The sequence below is a fragment of the Amblyomma mixtum genome, chromosome 4 (assembly GCF_055824585.1).
Source record: "Amblyomma mixtum isolate Tamu chromosome 4, ASM5582458v1, whole genome shotgun sequence".
In the NCBI taxonomy this organism is placed as follows: domain Eukaryota; kingdom Metazoa; phylum Arthropoda; class Arachnida; order Ixodida; family Ixodidae; genus Amblyomma; species Amblyomma mixtum.
In genome coordinates this window covers 23,091,262-23,104,753 of record NC_143015.1, presented here as the reverse complement: position 1 = coordinate 23,104,753, position 13,492 = coordinate 23,091,262, and the positions used below count along the sequence as shown (strand labels likewise).

Genomic DNA, 13,492 nt, shown 5'->3' with positions numbered 1-13,492 from the left:
AATCTCAGTGGTTCGTAGAGGCTTCCGGCTGCGCGAACCATGCCTACTCTCCAGGCAAAGCATCTTCGGCTGAAATAGCGAAAATGACGTTTATAATAGTGAGACCCGGGAGCCACTATGCCCTGAAAATTGAAAGTGTAAGAGCTATAAATAGCGACTAAGTGCTTGTATGCCCAAAGAAAGTCGAACGTGGACAATGCCCTGGTAGGTAGAGGCATCGCCATTCTTTTAGTGACGCACCAGCCTATAGCGAAGCTTTTCTCATCTCTTTAGCGATGCAGTTCTGAATGGGCGCCCATAGGTTATCACTGGAAAGAGAAAAGAGGGGTCATAAACGGGACCGCTAGGAGAGACTACAAGGTTATCCCCTGCATTTAGGCAGTTTAACGGCCGATAGTGGGCCTGGACACCGTGAAAGAGTTCCCATCTGTGACGAGCACCCCCGAATAAGGCGCCGAAACACTCTGGAGCGAGAGAAGACGCCGGTCTGTGGTTGTCAAGGAATGTGTGGGTGTAGGAACGTGGCCTGAGAAGGAGAGCCCAGATTCCTGCCGCGGTTAAGCTACCCTGTCGGGGCGGGTCAGAGACGCCGGCGAACGTTCTGTGGTATGCAAGCGCGTTTGCGGGCTGAGGGTTAGCAGCTAGGCGAAGAGCGCATGGTCATCGTCTACGGCGGCCTGAAAAGAAGCTCGTCTTTAATCCATGCTTCCTCCAATGTCAACCCATTTCCCATAACCCACTTCCAGCATCACAACCTTTTTCTTACAGCCCATCCCGCCAAGCGACATTGTAGGGGAGATCAAAGGAGTCTCCCCGGGTCTGCTCTCAGGGCTAAGGGTCGCTCTATTAGTTATTCTCTCATCAATTTATGTCTCTTACACGAGCCAATGAATCGATCTTCGTATAGAGGAGGCCAAGGAGGAAATGTTTTAAAAAGAGTAAAGAAAATGGTGGCGCCAGCGGGTATGAAGACATTTTTCCTCAAGTTGCACACTGGTACGTTGCCGGTTAAACCATGGATGAGGAGAAGGGATTGTTTTTCCCATGGGGAGCTGACGGCATGTTTTCTCACAGACCAGAACCAATAGAACACCTCTTTATTGATTACTAGGATGTGCTGTTCTTTTGGAACGGGTTTCGGCGGACAATAAAGAAAGGCTTACCTTTTACACCGTGTGGGATACAATTCCTGGCTGTTGAGCAGTATCTTAATAAGTACGATGTATTCTTCCTTCTTGGCCTGCACAGTATTTGGCGAAGCAGGATCGCTGTGGGGCACTGCGATGAAGATACGCGGTCTGTCCGGGATTACTTCAAAGAAAACGTATTTAAGCCAGGAGCTATCTTTTGGAGATAGTTATCAGTTTGATAGAACATATGTGTTCCATGAAGCGGTTCTGTGTGTCTCACGTGAGCGAAACTCATGTCCGCTCTTGAAATTGAAGAGCGCTGTGAAGAACATTATCTGTTTGTGACCTAGTTTAAACAGTCGAAGCAGGCGATTAACTAAGAAGAGAACAGTCGTGGCGAAGTGGATGCGTCACCGTCTCGCATGTTGAAGGCCCAGGTTCGGTTCCCAGATACAGCACAGTTTTCTTTTGTTTTTTTTTCTAACTGAGGCCGCTTCAAGGTCGTATCTGCGCCGTAACATGACCTTCAATGTTTCTACGCGAGAAGTGGAGCTTTCGCTCCAAAAAGGCGGTGATTGCCGGCTGATCACAGGTGCCTAAAAACTACGGCTTCCGTGCCGATTTAGTTCCTTTACGTGTTTTGGAAGCACATAACCTGCAGTAACCGTTAATGCACGTTCCCGGGTTTCATGTTGCAGCCGCGCTTCTTCCATCTATCAAACATTTAACTCACTTCGCTGCTTTGCGTCACGTCTCGTTTTCCACTGGCACTAGACGGCCAACGCGATTGTTGAGGAGTGTAGGCCATGCAGCTATTCCTTAAAAAGTAGCCTCTCGTTGCTTTACCGGGCTTACTGTCTACATTATCAATTGCGACATCACCGAGTGTAGACAGCTCCTCTTCAGATTAGCATTTTTATCTGTTTTGATTCTTCTCTTTTATGAAGTCCAAAGCCTCACAATCACCGCGGAATGACATGTATGATGTGACTCCTGTAAGCGCTGGGACCGTTAACCTTCACTCTTTTCAGAACGAGACTGCGTTGACTTTACCTTAAGTGTGCTATATAATGCACATGCGTAAGGATAGGCAGGCTGAGCCTTTCTTTTATTTCCCTATTTAATCCCCAAAACGTGGTGGTCGATAATAGTAAACACATGTTGTGGTCTGTCCTTGCTCTTTCTGCTTTGGTCTTCCAGGAATGTCGTTCATTTTGCCCGACAGTAATGCTCAAAACTTCCTTGGCATCTGCATGAACGCAGTTTATTGGCACCAAGAAATGATTTTCATATATTGCAAAATACGCACTATTATCCATACTTAGGTCAGCTGTCTGTAAAGTTTAAGCTCCGCCCAGAGGAAGAATTTCCAATTGGCAATGTCTCAGCAAATAAAACAAGGACCGCAAGTACTTTAAGACCAGGAGCTTATTGCTGATCTGTTCAAGAATTATTCATTCAGAAAGCTCGGAAGCAATGGCTCTAGTGGGAAAAAAGGCTGTATTAAATTTTCTCATGCAGGTGCATTACACGTAGTAAGCTGATGGAATTGGGATGCAAAGAGGTGCTGCCCTGCGGCCTTGCAACACCATCAGGGGATCATAACGTCGCTCATGAAGAGCACCAGTGCCCTGAAATGCTGTGTCCAAAGGTTACAGGTGAGAAGAGGGACGGATTTTTTTGCTTTGCATGCTGAGCTGCAGCAGGAGGTCATTGGACGTATGGCACGTTGCTACATCTACCGCGCAACTGATCTGCTGACATGACCTGCATCTAAAGACTCGTCAAATAGCGTATCACATCTTTAAAGTAATGCCTTTGAGCGGAACGCCTCTTTGAGAGGAACACCAAATTTAAGGATTTGGCGCGTTTAAAGATACATAGAAATGTGGCGGTGACCTTTCTCTTTGTTTAAAGTGATGTCCCAAAACACAATCGAGTTCAGATTTGGCGCCATGGAGCCTTATCCTGGTTCTATTTAAAGCAGGCAGAAAAAAAATTGAAGTAACTTTTTATCTATGGCTCCTACTCGACGAAAAATGAATTTTTTTTTAACACTGAGTTTAAATTGGGTGATATGGCTGCAGTATATGGAACCTAAGAAGTTGGGTCTGCATCTAGATCTTTCGCGTACCAAAAAAATTATCCCCTTATAAATATTCGTTTCAATTTTTTTCTACTTTGGTCGTTTTTAATCATGGCGATTCTGAATATTCTTTTCCAGAGCGTCCTTCTACTACTGTTTCTGGCGGTTTCCAGCCTGTAGAAGCGTTTTATGAAGGTAAGCTGTCGAAACGGCTTTCGGGGTGCATATTTGCCTCCAAACTAGATTGTACGTACAAAAACATTCTTTGCTGAATTCATACCCCTGTGACATTAAAATTACTGTTTCTGTTTCCGTGAACGACGAAGGAAAACGAAATATAAACTTATGTGGAGCCGCTTTGAGAAGATATAGTACCTGTCAGTGCCTCGGCGCTATCTCTGACAAAATAAAGCATTTCCTTGGTGCCTTCTGCGAAGTTTAAGGGCTCACATTTATTCCATCTTGCTCAGTGCGTGCGCAGCTCATTAAGATGAATACTTACAATCCGTTAGTTCTCCTTCTCCCCTTTCTATACAGCCCCTTCTATGAACCCCCCCGGTCATAAGTCTTCAAGCCACAGCATTCACTTGTAGCGAAATATATGTCCGATTAGTGCCCTGTATAGCGGATCATTTAAAGCACCAGTCAAGCCGGAAGCTTTTATCGAGAGTTGAAACCTTCTCCCAGCATTTCAAAGCCTTTTGGTCTTTAATGATGCCGTGATGGCTCCATTTTGCGGCTCAAGGGAAAGGCCCTTGTCCTGAAGACTTTTGCCCAAAACAGCAACTATAGGCAGGGTATTCGAGCGCAGAGGCACGTCCCTCCAGACAAAGTGTCAACTTCGACTACAAAAAATTTTGAGGGGTACTTACGCAATTCTTACGATTTGTAAATGCAAGAGGAATGCTTTTCGCTGCGTGTGTCACTGAGGTATGTAAAGGTGCCGTCAAAAGTAAATGGAAGGCAATATTCACGAAAATATTTCATCATTGGTCCCCGAATTCATGCATCCTTGAATGCATATGTGCAGCCTAATTGCGGTTTTGTGAATTGCACTGTGCACCAACAAGCATGAACGATTAGCTTTATATTTAAAGAAATTAAATGTTTTCAACAAAGTCGCCTTGCATTTCCTTTTGACGGCGAATGTACATGTTTCTAGTGCTGCTGCGTTGTGTTTCTGAGTAACGTTGCTGCTTATGAGGTCGCGACAACCCAAGATGACAAATCTGCACAGATCACGATCCCTCAGCTGAATTTTATTTGTGGAATTTTCATTAAAGTAGTGTTTCCCCCACATTGCGTTGTGTTTGTTTTCGATGGCACCAATTTTAAGCACGATGAAACCGCTTCTCCGAGCGGTGACAGGACTTTTAAACCATGACACTCACGCGACATTTCATCGGGTTCCGAGGCGAATTCCACTATATATACTCTGGGGGGTCACGGTCGTGGTCCAACTGGTGCCTGAACCGGATTGCATCTCATTCCTAGTCGTCCATGGCTCCGGTCATGACGTCTGCGGGTCCATGTTGATCGACAGTAGCGTGGCTTTGTGACCGGAGTAGTAGGTCGATGCGTACATTACTTCGTGCACTGTCAGTGGCATGTTCTCGAACGTCAAGTCGATTCCGGGGCCCCGTCAAGTCGTGATTGCATCGATTGGAGGGGTGAGTCTTAACCTGATATCTGCGCGCATGGAACCGATGAACGTTGGCGTTAAATGTGCGTCCTGAATGACGTCTCATTTCGCTCCTTTGTAGATCTACCACTGCGTTTTGATGGACGCTTCAAGTCAGGCGGGACAGATTTACTCAAATCTGCGAAGAAAAATATTATATTTGTTTACTTTTGCAGATTAGCTAGGCGGGTGCACGCTTTCTAAAAATTTCGGCAGGGGCACTTACTTGCTACCAGTTTTAATTCTCCGTCAGAACTTCTGGTTGCAAACGAGCGTATTAGGCCAACTTTTGCGAAAGCAGGCGGTACTCATCCGCTGTGCTTTATATCAAGCATTCTGTGAAATTGAATTACTTTTAAACTTAGTTCCGTCCAATATCCTCGGATATTGGACGTTCGTCCAATATCCTTGGACACTTAAATCAAAGTTGCATCGGGTTACTTATTTACCTTCAACATGCGTTCCAGCCATCATTAATGAATACACTTGATCTGACAGGAAAGTAGAACCATTTCATCTGTAGCTCAGTAGAACTAAGCGGCAATCTATTTCATCATATTACCGTCTGGATGGCGGGGCTGTTTTTGCTCGCAGCATTGTTTTTGCATATTTGTTTGACTTTAACACACCGCGATGCCATGGCGAAATAGGAAAGGATGACAGGGTGTTAGTTTGTTTTTGAGACGCGAAGACCACTTGGTTTGCATTTACCTCGTAGAGTTTTTTTCAGCTACAAATTAAGCCTATACTTATATTTACTTGTGTACAGATCACAAATATCACAAAAACTATTGCAAGTACGGTGGAAAGAAATTTGAAACTGTATATAAAGAAATCTCTCCTTGTGAAGAATGGCACTGCGAATTCAATCGTGCAAGAGTTAAAATCACAAGGTATGTATTACTTTTAAACAATATATATTTTGGCGACGCATCTGCAAACGTAAAATGGCATTTTGCATTTTCATGCAGTAATATATTTAAGGGCTGCATTTTCAGTCCCCTTTGTCTGCATAGTTTGTCAGTCTATCCAAGAGGGCGTTTTCTAAAACGCTCAAAACTGCAGAACGTGCTGCTCGAAAGAAGTTTGAAAATTCCCGTCTGCGGTTTTTGTAAGCGTTATTTCGAAATATCTTTAGTTAGGCTGTTCTAACTGCGCAGCTTTTTCATCTATGACGTAAACAACGGGACTGCTAAAGCAGAGCCGCGCAGCATCTCGGAGTAGATTGTTGAACTGAAAACTTAAGACAGCGGTAGTCACATATACGTTCGAAGCACGCCGTGAGGGCGTCAAACCTCGACGCCTGCACCCCTGTCGTGCCGCTAGCAGTAAGCGCATGCCCACTGGCGGCGCGTTTACAGGGTCAATTACTTTTAGAGAGAACACGGCTCCGCGTGGCCACGTACAGAGGGCGAAATGCATGTCTAGAACGGCCGAACTGCGTGCTCCGGGCCGCTCGGAGCTAGGTGCGTGACGTCTAGCGATATAACGACTGGTTCGAGACGACGGAGTGTGAGCATGCGTGGCCAAACTGATAGATAGCGTTGCCTGTCTTTTCGGGGCTCGCAGGCGGCCGCGGCTTTACCTCCTGCTTTTGTCGTCAGAGCGCTGATTTGCGCTACCGTCTGCGAAAGGACATACGGGCAGAGCGCAAACCACTGGCTTCTGTTTTTTTTTTTACTTTATTTTTGTGCACTTGCAAAGCTCTGGCGAGGAGCAATTCACCGCATCACATACGCGCCGGTGTACTGCATCGTCATCGCGGCTACGAGCCTTAGATAAGGGAGCGAGGTTAGCCATCTTGCGTTCTTCGGCAACTGCAGGAAGGCAGATATAGTGTTCAAGGTGCCGTGAAATAAGCGTAAGCGGCGGGTTCATTTTTACTGCACTGTTTTTTTCCTCATAAAAAAAATGTAACAGATCGCTGGCTTCTTATTTCACGTTGTTTTATTTTTTTCCACAGGTTTAGGGAAAACTAACAGCGGATTGGGGCTCCCCCAGACTTCTTTAGGCTCTCGATTCTCCTCGGGAGTGACTCGTATAGGGAGCCGACGAGAGCTCGGTCATTGCGGAGGCATTCCCACTTCTTTTCTATGGCTTCCCACAGCTGATCTGGGTTGCTATTAGAGAGCCCCGATTTCTTGGATAGGCTTTCTTTTTATCAGTCCCCACACGTTTACTATTAATGTTTAGGTCGGGGCTTCTTGCAGGCCATGGAATAGTCGTAACGCCACGGCTTTCAAGAAGGTCTCGGACAGCCTTGGCTGTGTGCACAGGCGCTCCATCGTGTTGAAAATGATACAGACCATCCGGAAACTGCCCATCAAGCACATAAGGCAAAAGAATCATTTCAACCCCCTCCGAACAGACCTCGGCCGTCATACGTCCAGGAATGCGGTACAGGGGTCCTAGTCCATCTTAGCTGATGGCTCCCCACACGCTGACATAAACATGGCCGCTGCTACACACATTCCAAGTGTATTTTTCTTCGTCCCTGCATGTGGTGAAATCGGGCGTTATTAGAGGAACCAAATTGTCATTAGACGTAATGATACCTGAAGTGGTAGCAGTGAACAACAGGAGGCGATGAGAGAACAACGTATTGAAGAGATTTAAGGCACTATGGTTCGAAATATGGAGCGTCAAAATGTCCGTCCGCGATCTCGTTGTGCTGGCTTTCCAGCTTTGTAGGTTTTCAATATGGCATCGCAGCGCACAGTATAATACCCGAAATCGATCTAGTGTATTTTATACCATTATAAAATACACGCACTGTTTAAGCTTAAGAATGCAATTTTGTGAGGGCGCAGTGCAGAAAAGGTATGTAGCGAACAATTAAAAGCGCGATTTTGACGTTCTACATTTTAAATAACATTGTAGATTCCGAAAACACAAAAACTGAGCTTGCATTATACATTCAGAACCTTCAATTTCGCAATTTATCAGTTCGCCCTGGAACTGAAAATAAAATTAGTCTTTCATATCTATTTACAACATAATGTCCACTGTGCTATAGACCCTTTTCGGCACCAGGAGGAAAATAGCCTCGAAGCAGCGCTCGCCCGGCGACGCTTCTCCTCCTCCTCTCCCCCTGGCATGCGCGGGCGGCGAGGTACGCGTTGAGTGACGTTCGTGCCCTTATGTCTTTTGCACGAGAAAACAGCTTTTAAGTGTTTTGACTATGGCTGTGAACATGAATCGGGAGCCGAGGTCATCAGGATACCACTGCGCTGTTTTCGGCTGCACCAACAACTATCGCAAGCGGAAAAAACTAGCCGTAGAGCCATGTGCGCAGCATCAACTGCCGCGGAGTCAGTTCGGCTGCGACTTGTTCCAACTGCATCGCTTTCCGTCAGATGAGCACGCACGATGTCTTTGGCTGGCTAGTGTCAACAGAAAGAATTTTGTGCCATCGGCCGCCTCTCGTGTCTGCTCGGAACACTTTGTTGGCGGACAACGGACAGCCATGAACTCCGTGCCTATGCTGAAGCTGGGCTACGAACGGAGGTAAGCATTACGTGCGTATGTGGCCGTGTGTGAAAGCCTGGTTCCTTCAAACACGCGAATTTTCGATCAGGTGACTGTTGTACTGGAGAATAATTGTGCGCGACAACTTTCGCTCAGGTCAAGACCGCCAGGAGACGTATCGCAAGAACGGGCTACGTGCCGACGAAAAAAAGGAAGGTGAGCTTCGTTTCGCGCATGTCACGATATCTTGTTCGTGAAAAAGCAAAAAAAAAGCCGAGAGTTGGACGAGTTGTACGTCTTATGTGCTTTCAGTGCTCAGCGCGAAAAGGACGAAAATGCGCAAATGTTAACAACGCTCAAGCGCTGCGAAAATAAGTAGGATGCAAGATATGAAGTGCAAACGAGCAGAAAGTTCACCGTTTTGTCAGTGTTTTATTATTTGACTGCTTTTGCCGCTCGGTAACTCCACCGTTCACGCCCCGGATCAATTACTCATAACAAGCACACAGACAGACGGAATGCGATACCACGAAAATTCGTTGTGAAGTTTTGCATAAAAATACTGTGGATTTTTCAATCGCAATAAAATCGTGCCACTGTATTTCACAAAGCTAAAGGGCTCGAGATCCCTGCCTTATATGGTCATTTGCACATTTTAAAAACACTGCTGAGATCCTAGAGTTGCAAATGCTGCATGAACTGTGCTCAGCTGCTGTGAAAACATTGGTGTGAGTGCCACAGTTGATGCAGGCTTTGTAAAAACTGGTAATCTAGACTTTCTCCAAACCTTGTCGCAATGGTTTTCTTTAATCTCTTTTGAGGCTTTTTCTGCTAGCTTTGCAAAAGGTAAAATTTCATAACTTTCATGACGTATCGGCCCAACTGGACATGATTTATATAACAGATGTTATCTCTTGCTTGAGTTCATCATGCAGAACCGGTGATTAATGCTTAATACCTATGCATCAAATAAGTTTCAACTCTAATGTAGTAACGTGAATTTCGGCCTCTGTAGATTCTGCTTGTTGTATGAGTCATGAGAAAATATCATTGTACCTAATCACCTATTCTTGAGAAACATTCTCTGGAGTGCATAATTGGATTGTTCCATGATATTAATTATTAGCCTAATGTATGCAACGAACTGACTAACTAGGTATTACAAAAGGCATTTTACCTGTGGATAATGCAGCATTTCACTGTCCACTGTTGCATGTTCTCAAATTATTATTTAATTCTCTTAACAATAGTATACGTGCTGTAGATCCCCTCCATTAGTTGAGTGCTAAATGGATGCAATAAGTTGCTTTGTTCCTAATGCATGTGAAACTTGAGCAGTGTACAAACATCACGTCCATAAAAAAATGAGTGCATCGTGCAATCAACTTCAGGAGGAAATTAGAGAAGAAAAACTTGCTTTGTCACCCTGTTCTGTTGCATTTATCTAGGTTGTGGAGCCAGACACGGAGACCAGCCCTGATACTTCTGCACCTAGTGCAGTACAAGACGTCGTACCTGCTGCTAATGAAGGCTTAAACTGCGCTCTAGTCAATCAAGTGAATGAAGCCACTTTTAACATACACATATGGAGTGACGTGCTTGCAGAATGGCATCTACAGTGCTTAGCACAATAATGGGCTGTGACTTACAGCTTTTGAGACCATCGACATTGTCCTCTACATGGCAGCCCCTTTCCTAGGTTTTTGTTATCTCAGAGTTGTATTTTTGCATGTGGTGCTTGGAGGACAATATTTATTTCGGGGAATTGCCTCACAGACTCAAAGAAAAAAGCATTGTTTGAGACAATATTACTTAGCAGTCTATATTAGAAGTAACATTAAGTAATGCTATCACACATACTACGAGACATTTAAACGAAACAAATTTATTTTACGTAAGCAGCTGGAACACATGGCATTTGTTTGGACTCTTAGCTGAATCAGAGGTATCTGTATGTTCAAGAACACTGTTTGTCACTAATGGCCTGGAGCAAAGCAGATGAATTAAAAGCAGTAGTAGTGTGGTTTTTCTGTGTGCTTCCTGCAGTGCAAGCATTGTTTTCCTCTGCTACAAATTTATGAAAGAATACTTTTACAGCTATCACTGACTGCTTAGGCCTCATTAAGTCGTTGCTGTCATCTCTTTTACTCACTTTCATAACTTTCGTAACCGCGTAAGTGTTTGAACTTAAGAAAATGTGATTCTGCCGCTGAAAAACTGTGTGGGGGCTAAGGCCTCGTCAGGCTTCCGAACCTTTAGCCGTAGGCCACCTGTAGGGATTATCTGTATTGCATCCTGCAAATAGAGTTTCTTACTTACTGTCTGCAGTGTGTTCTAACTCTTGTTATGCCATGGTGTCAGTTTGTTATGCCATGGTGTCATCAGTTTTACAGTTTATTTATTCTGGTCATGCACTTGTGTGAGCAGTATGCAGATAAGCAGATGGCTCCTTCTCCAAGACTGAAATGAGAGGCAACAGATAGCAATGTAAGTTTGTACTCATTCTGTTTTAGGCTTGTAGTAGTGAAACTTCCAATTTTTTTCAGTCATCACTGTGCCTCGAAGGATGCATGCTTGCAGCTTGCCCGACCCAGACACTGGAAGATCACAGTCACCATGTCAGTAGGTTTTACCTTTTTTTGTTCTTGCATGTTAAACGGCGCGGGACAGAGTCGCATTTTTGAAATGCGGCATGTTCTGCAAGCGCTCAGTTCTGCAGCCACAACAAACACAAGCAGCAGAGGAACACAGACAGAAACTGTTAGTAATTTTTATTCAAGCATTTACTGTGCACTAAATGCGAGTTTTCCTTGCATGACCTCAAAACTAAGTGACCACTCTCTATTTCACTTTCGAAAGGTATGGCTTACTAGTACAGTGCGTGTAAATATTTGCATTTCCAGGTCTGCACACGAGACCACAGTGTGCAGTGGGAAGACCTCTCTCTGGTAGACCACACCTTCACTTTACGGCAGCAAGTGTTGATGGCATCGTAGATGACTTGTCAAGACATAGCTTTTTACACTGGGGTGTCTAACCGTGTCTTCAGGACGTTATTAAATTGTCTGAAAAAAATTCCAATGCCAAAGTCACGGCTAGCATTGGAGGACCAGCTTCTTTTGAAACATGCGCCTCAGGCTTCGCCTGCTGTACAGAGACCTCTCCTTCAGGTTTAGAATATCTGTTTCCTCTCTCTGAAAAATCTTTAACAGCGCTCTAGAATGCCTGAAAGAAATTATGAAATATTTTGTGATTAGGCTGCCGAAAGCTAGAATTGAAAGCAGCATGCCATATTCATTCATACAGAATGGCTACGAAGACACTTGTTGCATTTTCGACTGCACGGAGGTTGCTCTGGAAAGGCCATAAAAAACAACGAGCAGTGCTCAAACATACAGTTCCTACAAAGTGAACTTCTTGATTGTTATCGCCCCTTGTGGGTACATAATGTTTGTGTCCCGTACTTATGGGGGACGTGCCCTTGACAAGCACATTGTTAAAGAGTGCGGTGTCCATGAGTACCTTGTTCGAGGTGATGTGATAATGGCCGATAGAGGTTTTACCTTGGACCCGCACCTAGAGGCCCAGGGAGTCAAGCTGAATACCACAGAATTTACTAGAGGTAACGAGGCACAATCTTGCAGAACTTATCTTATGATAACAAAAGGAAAGCTTTCTTCTAGAAATGCATTACCAGGTTTTAAAGGCTGTTCGCTCCTTTTTCAACAGTTGTTCAGTGGGCACAGTACTGTTGTGGTTAGCAGTTATTTGGCACAAAGCTTCATAAATCTTTGCTTCAGTAGTGCTGCTAACGAGTGTTTTTAAAACGGCATTCCTTTTTCATTTTTGGATGGCACATTGTGGTTTGTTACATTTATCCGTAACAAGCAGCTTTGTTTTTAATGTTGAGGTTCAAAAAAATACATGCATCATGCTGAAATTTTTTCCTTGCAGGCAAACATCAACTGTCGGAGAATGAGGTCACACAAACACGGCGCATTGCATCAGTGCGGATACACGTCGAGAGGGCGATAAATCGCATAAAAACTTATCGCATATTCAAATCGGCTGTCAACATCAAATGCAAAAAAAAACCATTGATGCAATGGTCTTTCTATGTGCACGCCTCTGCAATTTTAAAATGCCATTAATAGCTGAACAATCCTCTGAAAGCAAAAAAGTCGATTCAGCGAGTTTAACCGAGGACTGATCAGGAGTGCTGTGAAAAGCAATAAACATTTTCATGCAAACTGACCTGTAAGTTTTTTTTTTATTTTGTTACAAAATGCTGTAGGTGAATGAACTACAAGACTGGCTGCAATGACATCAGAGATTTAAGATCTGTTTGTTTTCTGAGAGGTCAAGTTTGCCTTCTGCTTCCATCATTTCAAGACGGGGCAGCATGCTACTGAAAGAAAATTTTCGTAGCCTTAATTTGCGTCGTCTGCTACACATATGTCGCGTCAAAAGGAACCTCTGGAACTATAGCCCATTTTAAGGACCATACATAGAAGAAACACAGACTCTTCTTGGCACACAGCATTGTGAACTGTACTTGGCCATAATAGCCGTGAGGTTCATTTTCATTTAGAACATAGGTTCCGTTATCTAGACTCACATCATACTTCCCAGTGTTAATCAATTCTCTACAATCCTCGACTACTGGGCATTTGATATCAATGATTGCATCATTGGACTCTATGATGCCATCAGGTGTTGCAGAGAGCCATGGCTCATCCTTGCATACATGAATGCCTTGCAATGAAACCAACAAATAAAGGGCGGCTTCGAATTTTTGTCGAGCCATGGCTTCATATCGCAAGCCGTGTTGTGTTGCAGCACTTCCATGAAATGCGGGAGCAGTAAGTGACAACAGGGCTTTTTCTGTTGGTGTAGTCTGCTTCTTGGGCACTCTTTTGATGTTCAAAGCTGTTAACCGCACTCGCCGTAAGGTGTGCTATAAGTGGCCATTTAGATTTTTTGTGGCTGCCTTCAAAAACGCCATTGCCTCTGTGGAAATTGCTATGTACTTATGGTAGACTCTGTTGCATAATTTACATGCTTCTGGCAATTTCTCAGTCTCCTCACGAGAGGCATGCTCAGCAATTAGTGGTTGGGCCGGTCTTG

General features: G+C 44.4%; 1 long non-coding RNA gene across 1 annotated transcript; it reads left to right on the top strand.

Moving 5' to 3' along the window:
- Positions 1-9,819: 9,819 nt before the first annotated feature.
- Positions 9,820-12,504, top strand: LOC149345881 (uncharacterized). The gene is made up of 5 exons (XR_016292039.1): positions 9,820-9,921; positions 10,793-10,852; positions 10,912-10,987; positions 11,269-11,313; positions 12,320-12,504. It is a non-coding gene; the product is annotated as an uncharacterized LOC149345881 (long non-coding RNA).
- Positions 12,505-13,492: the final 988 nt, after the last annotated feature.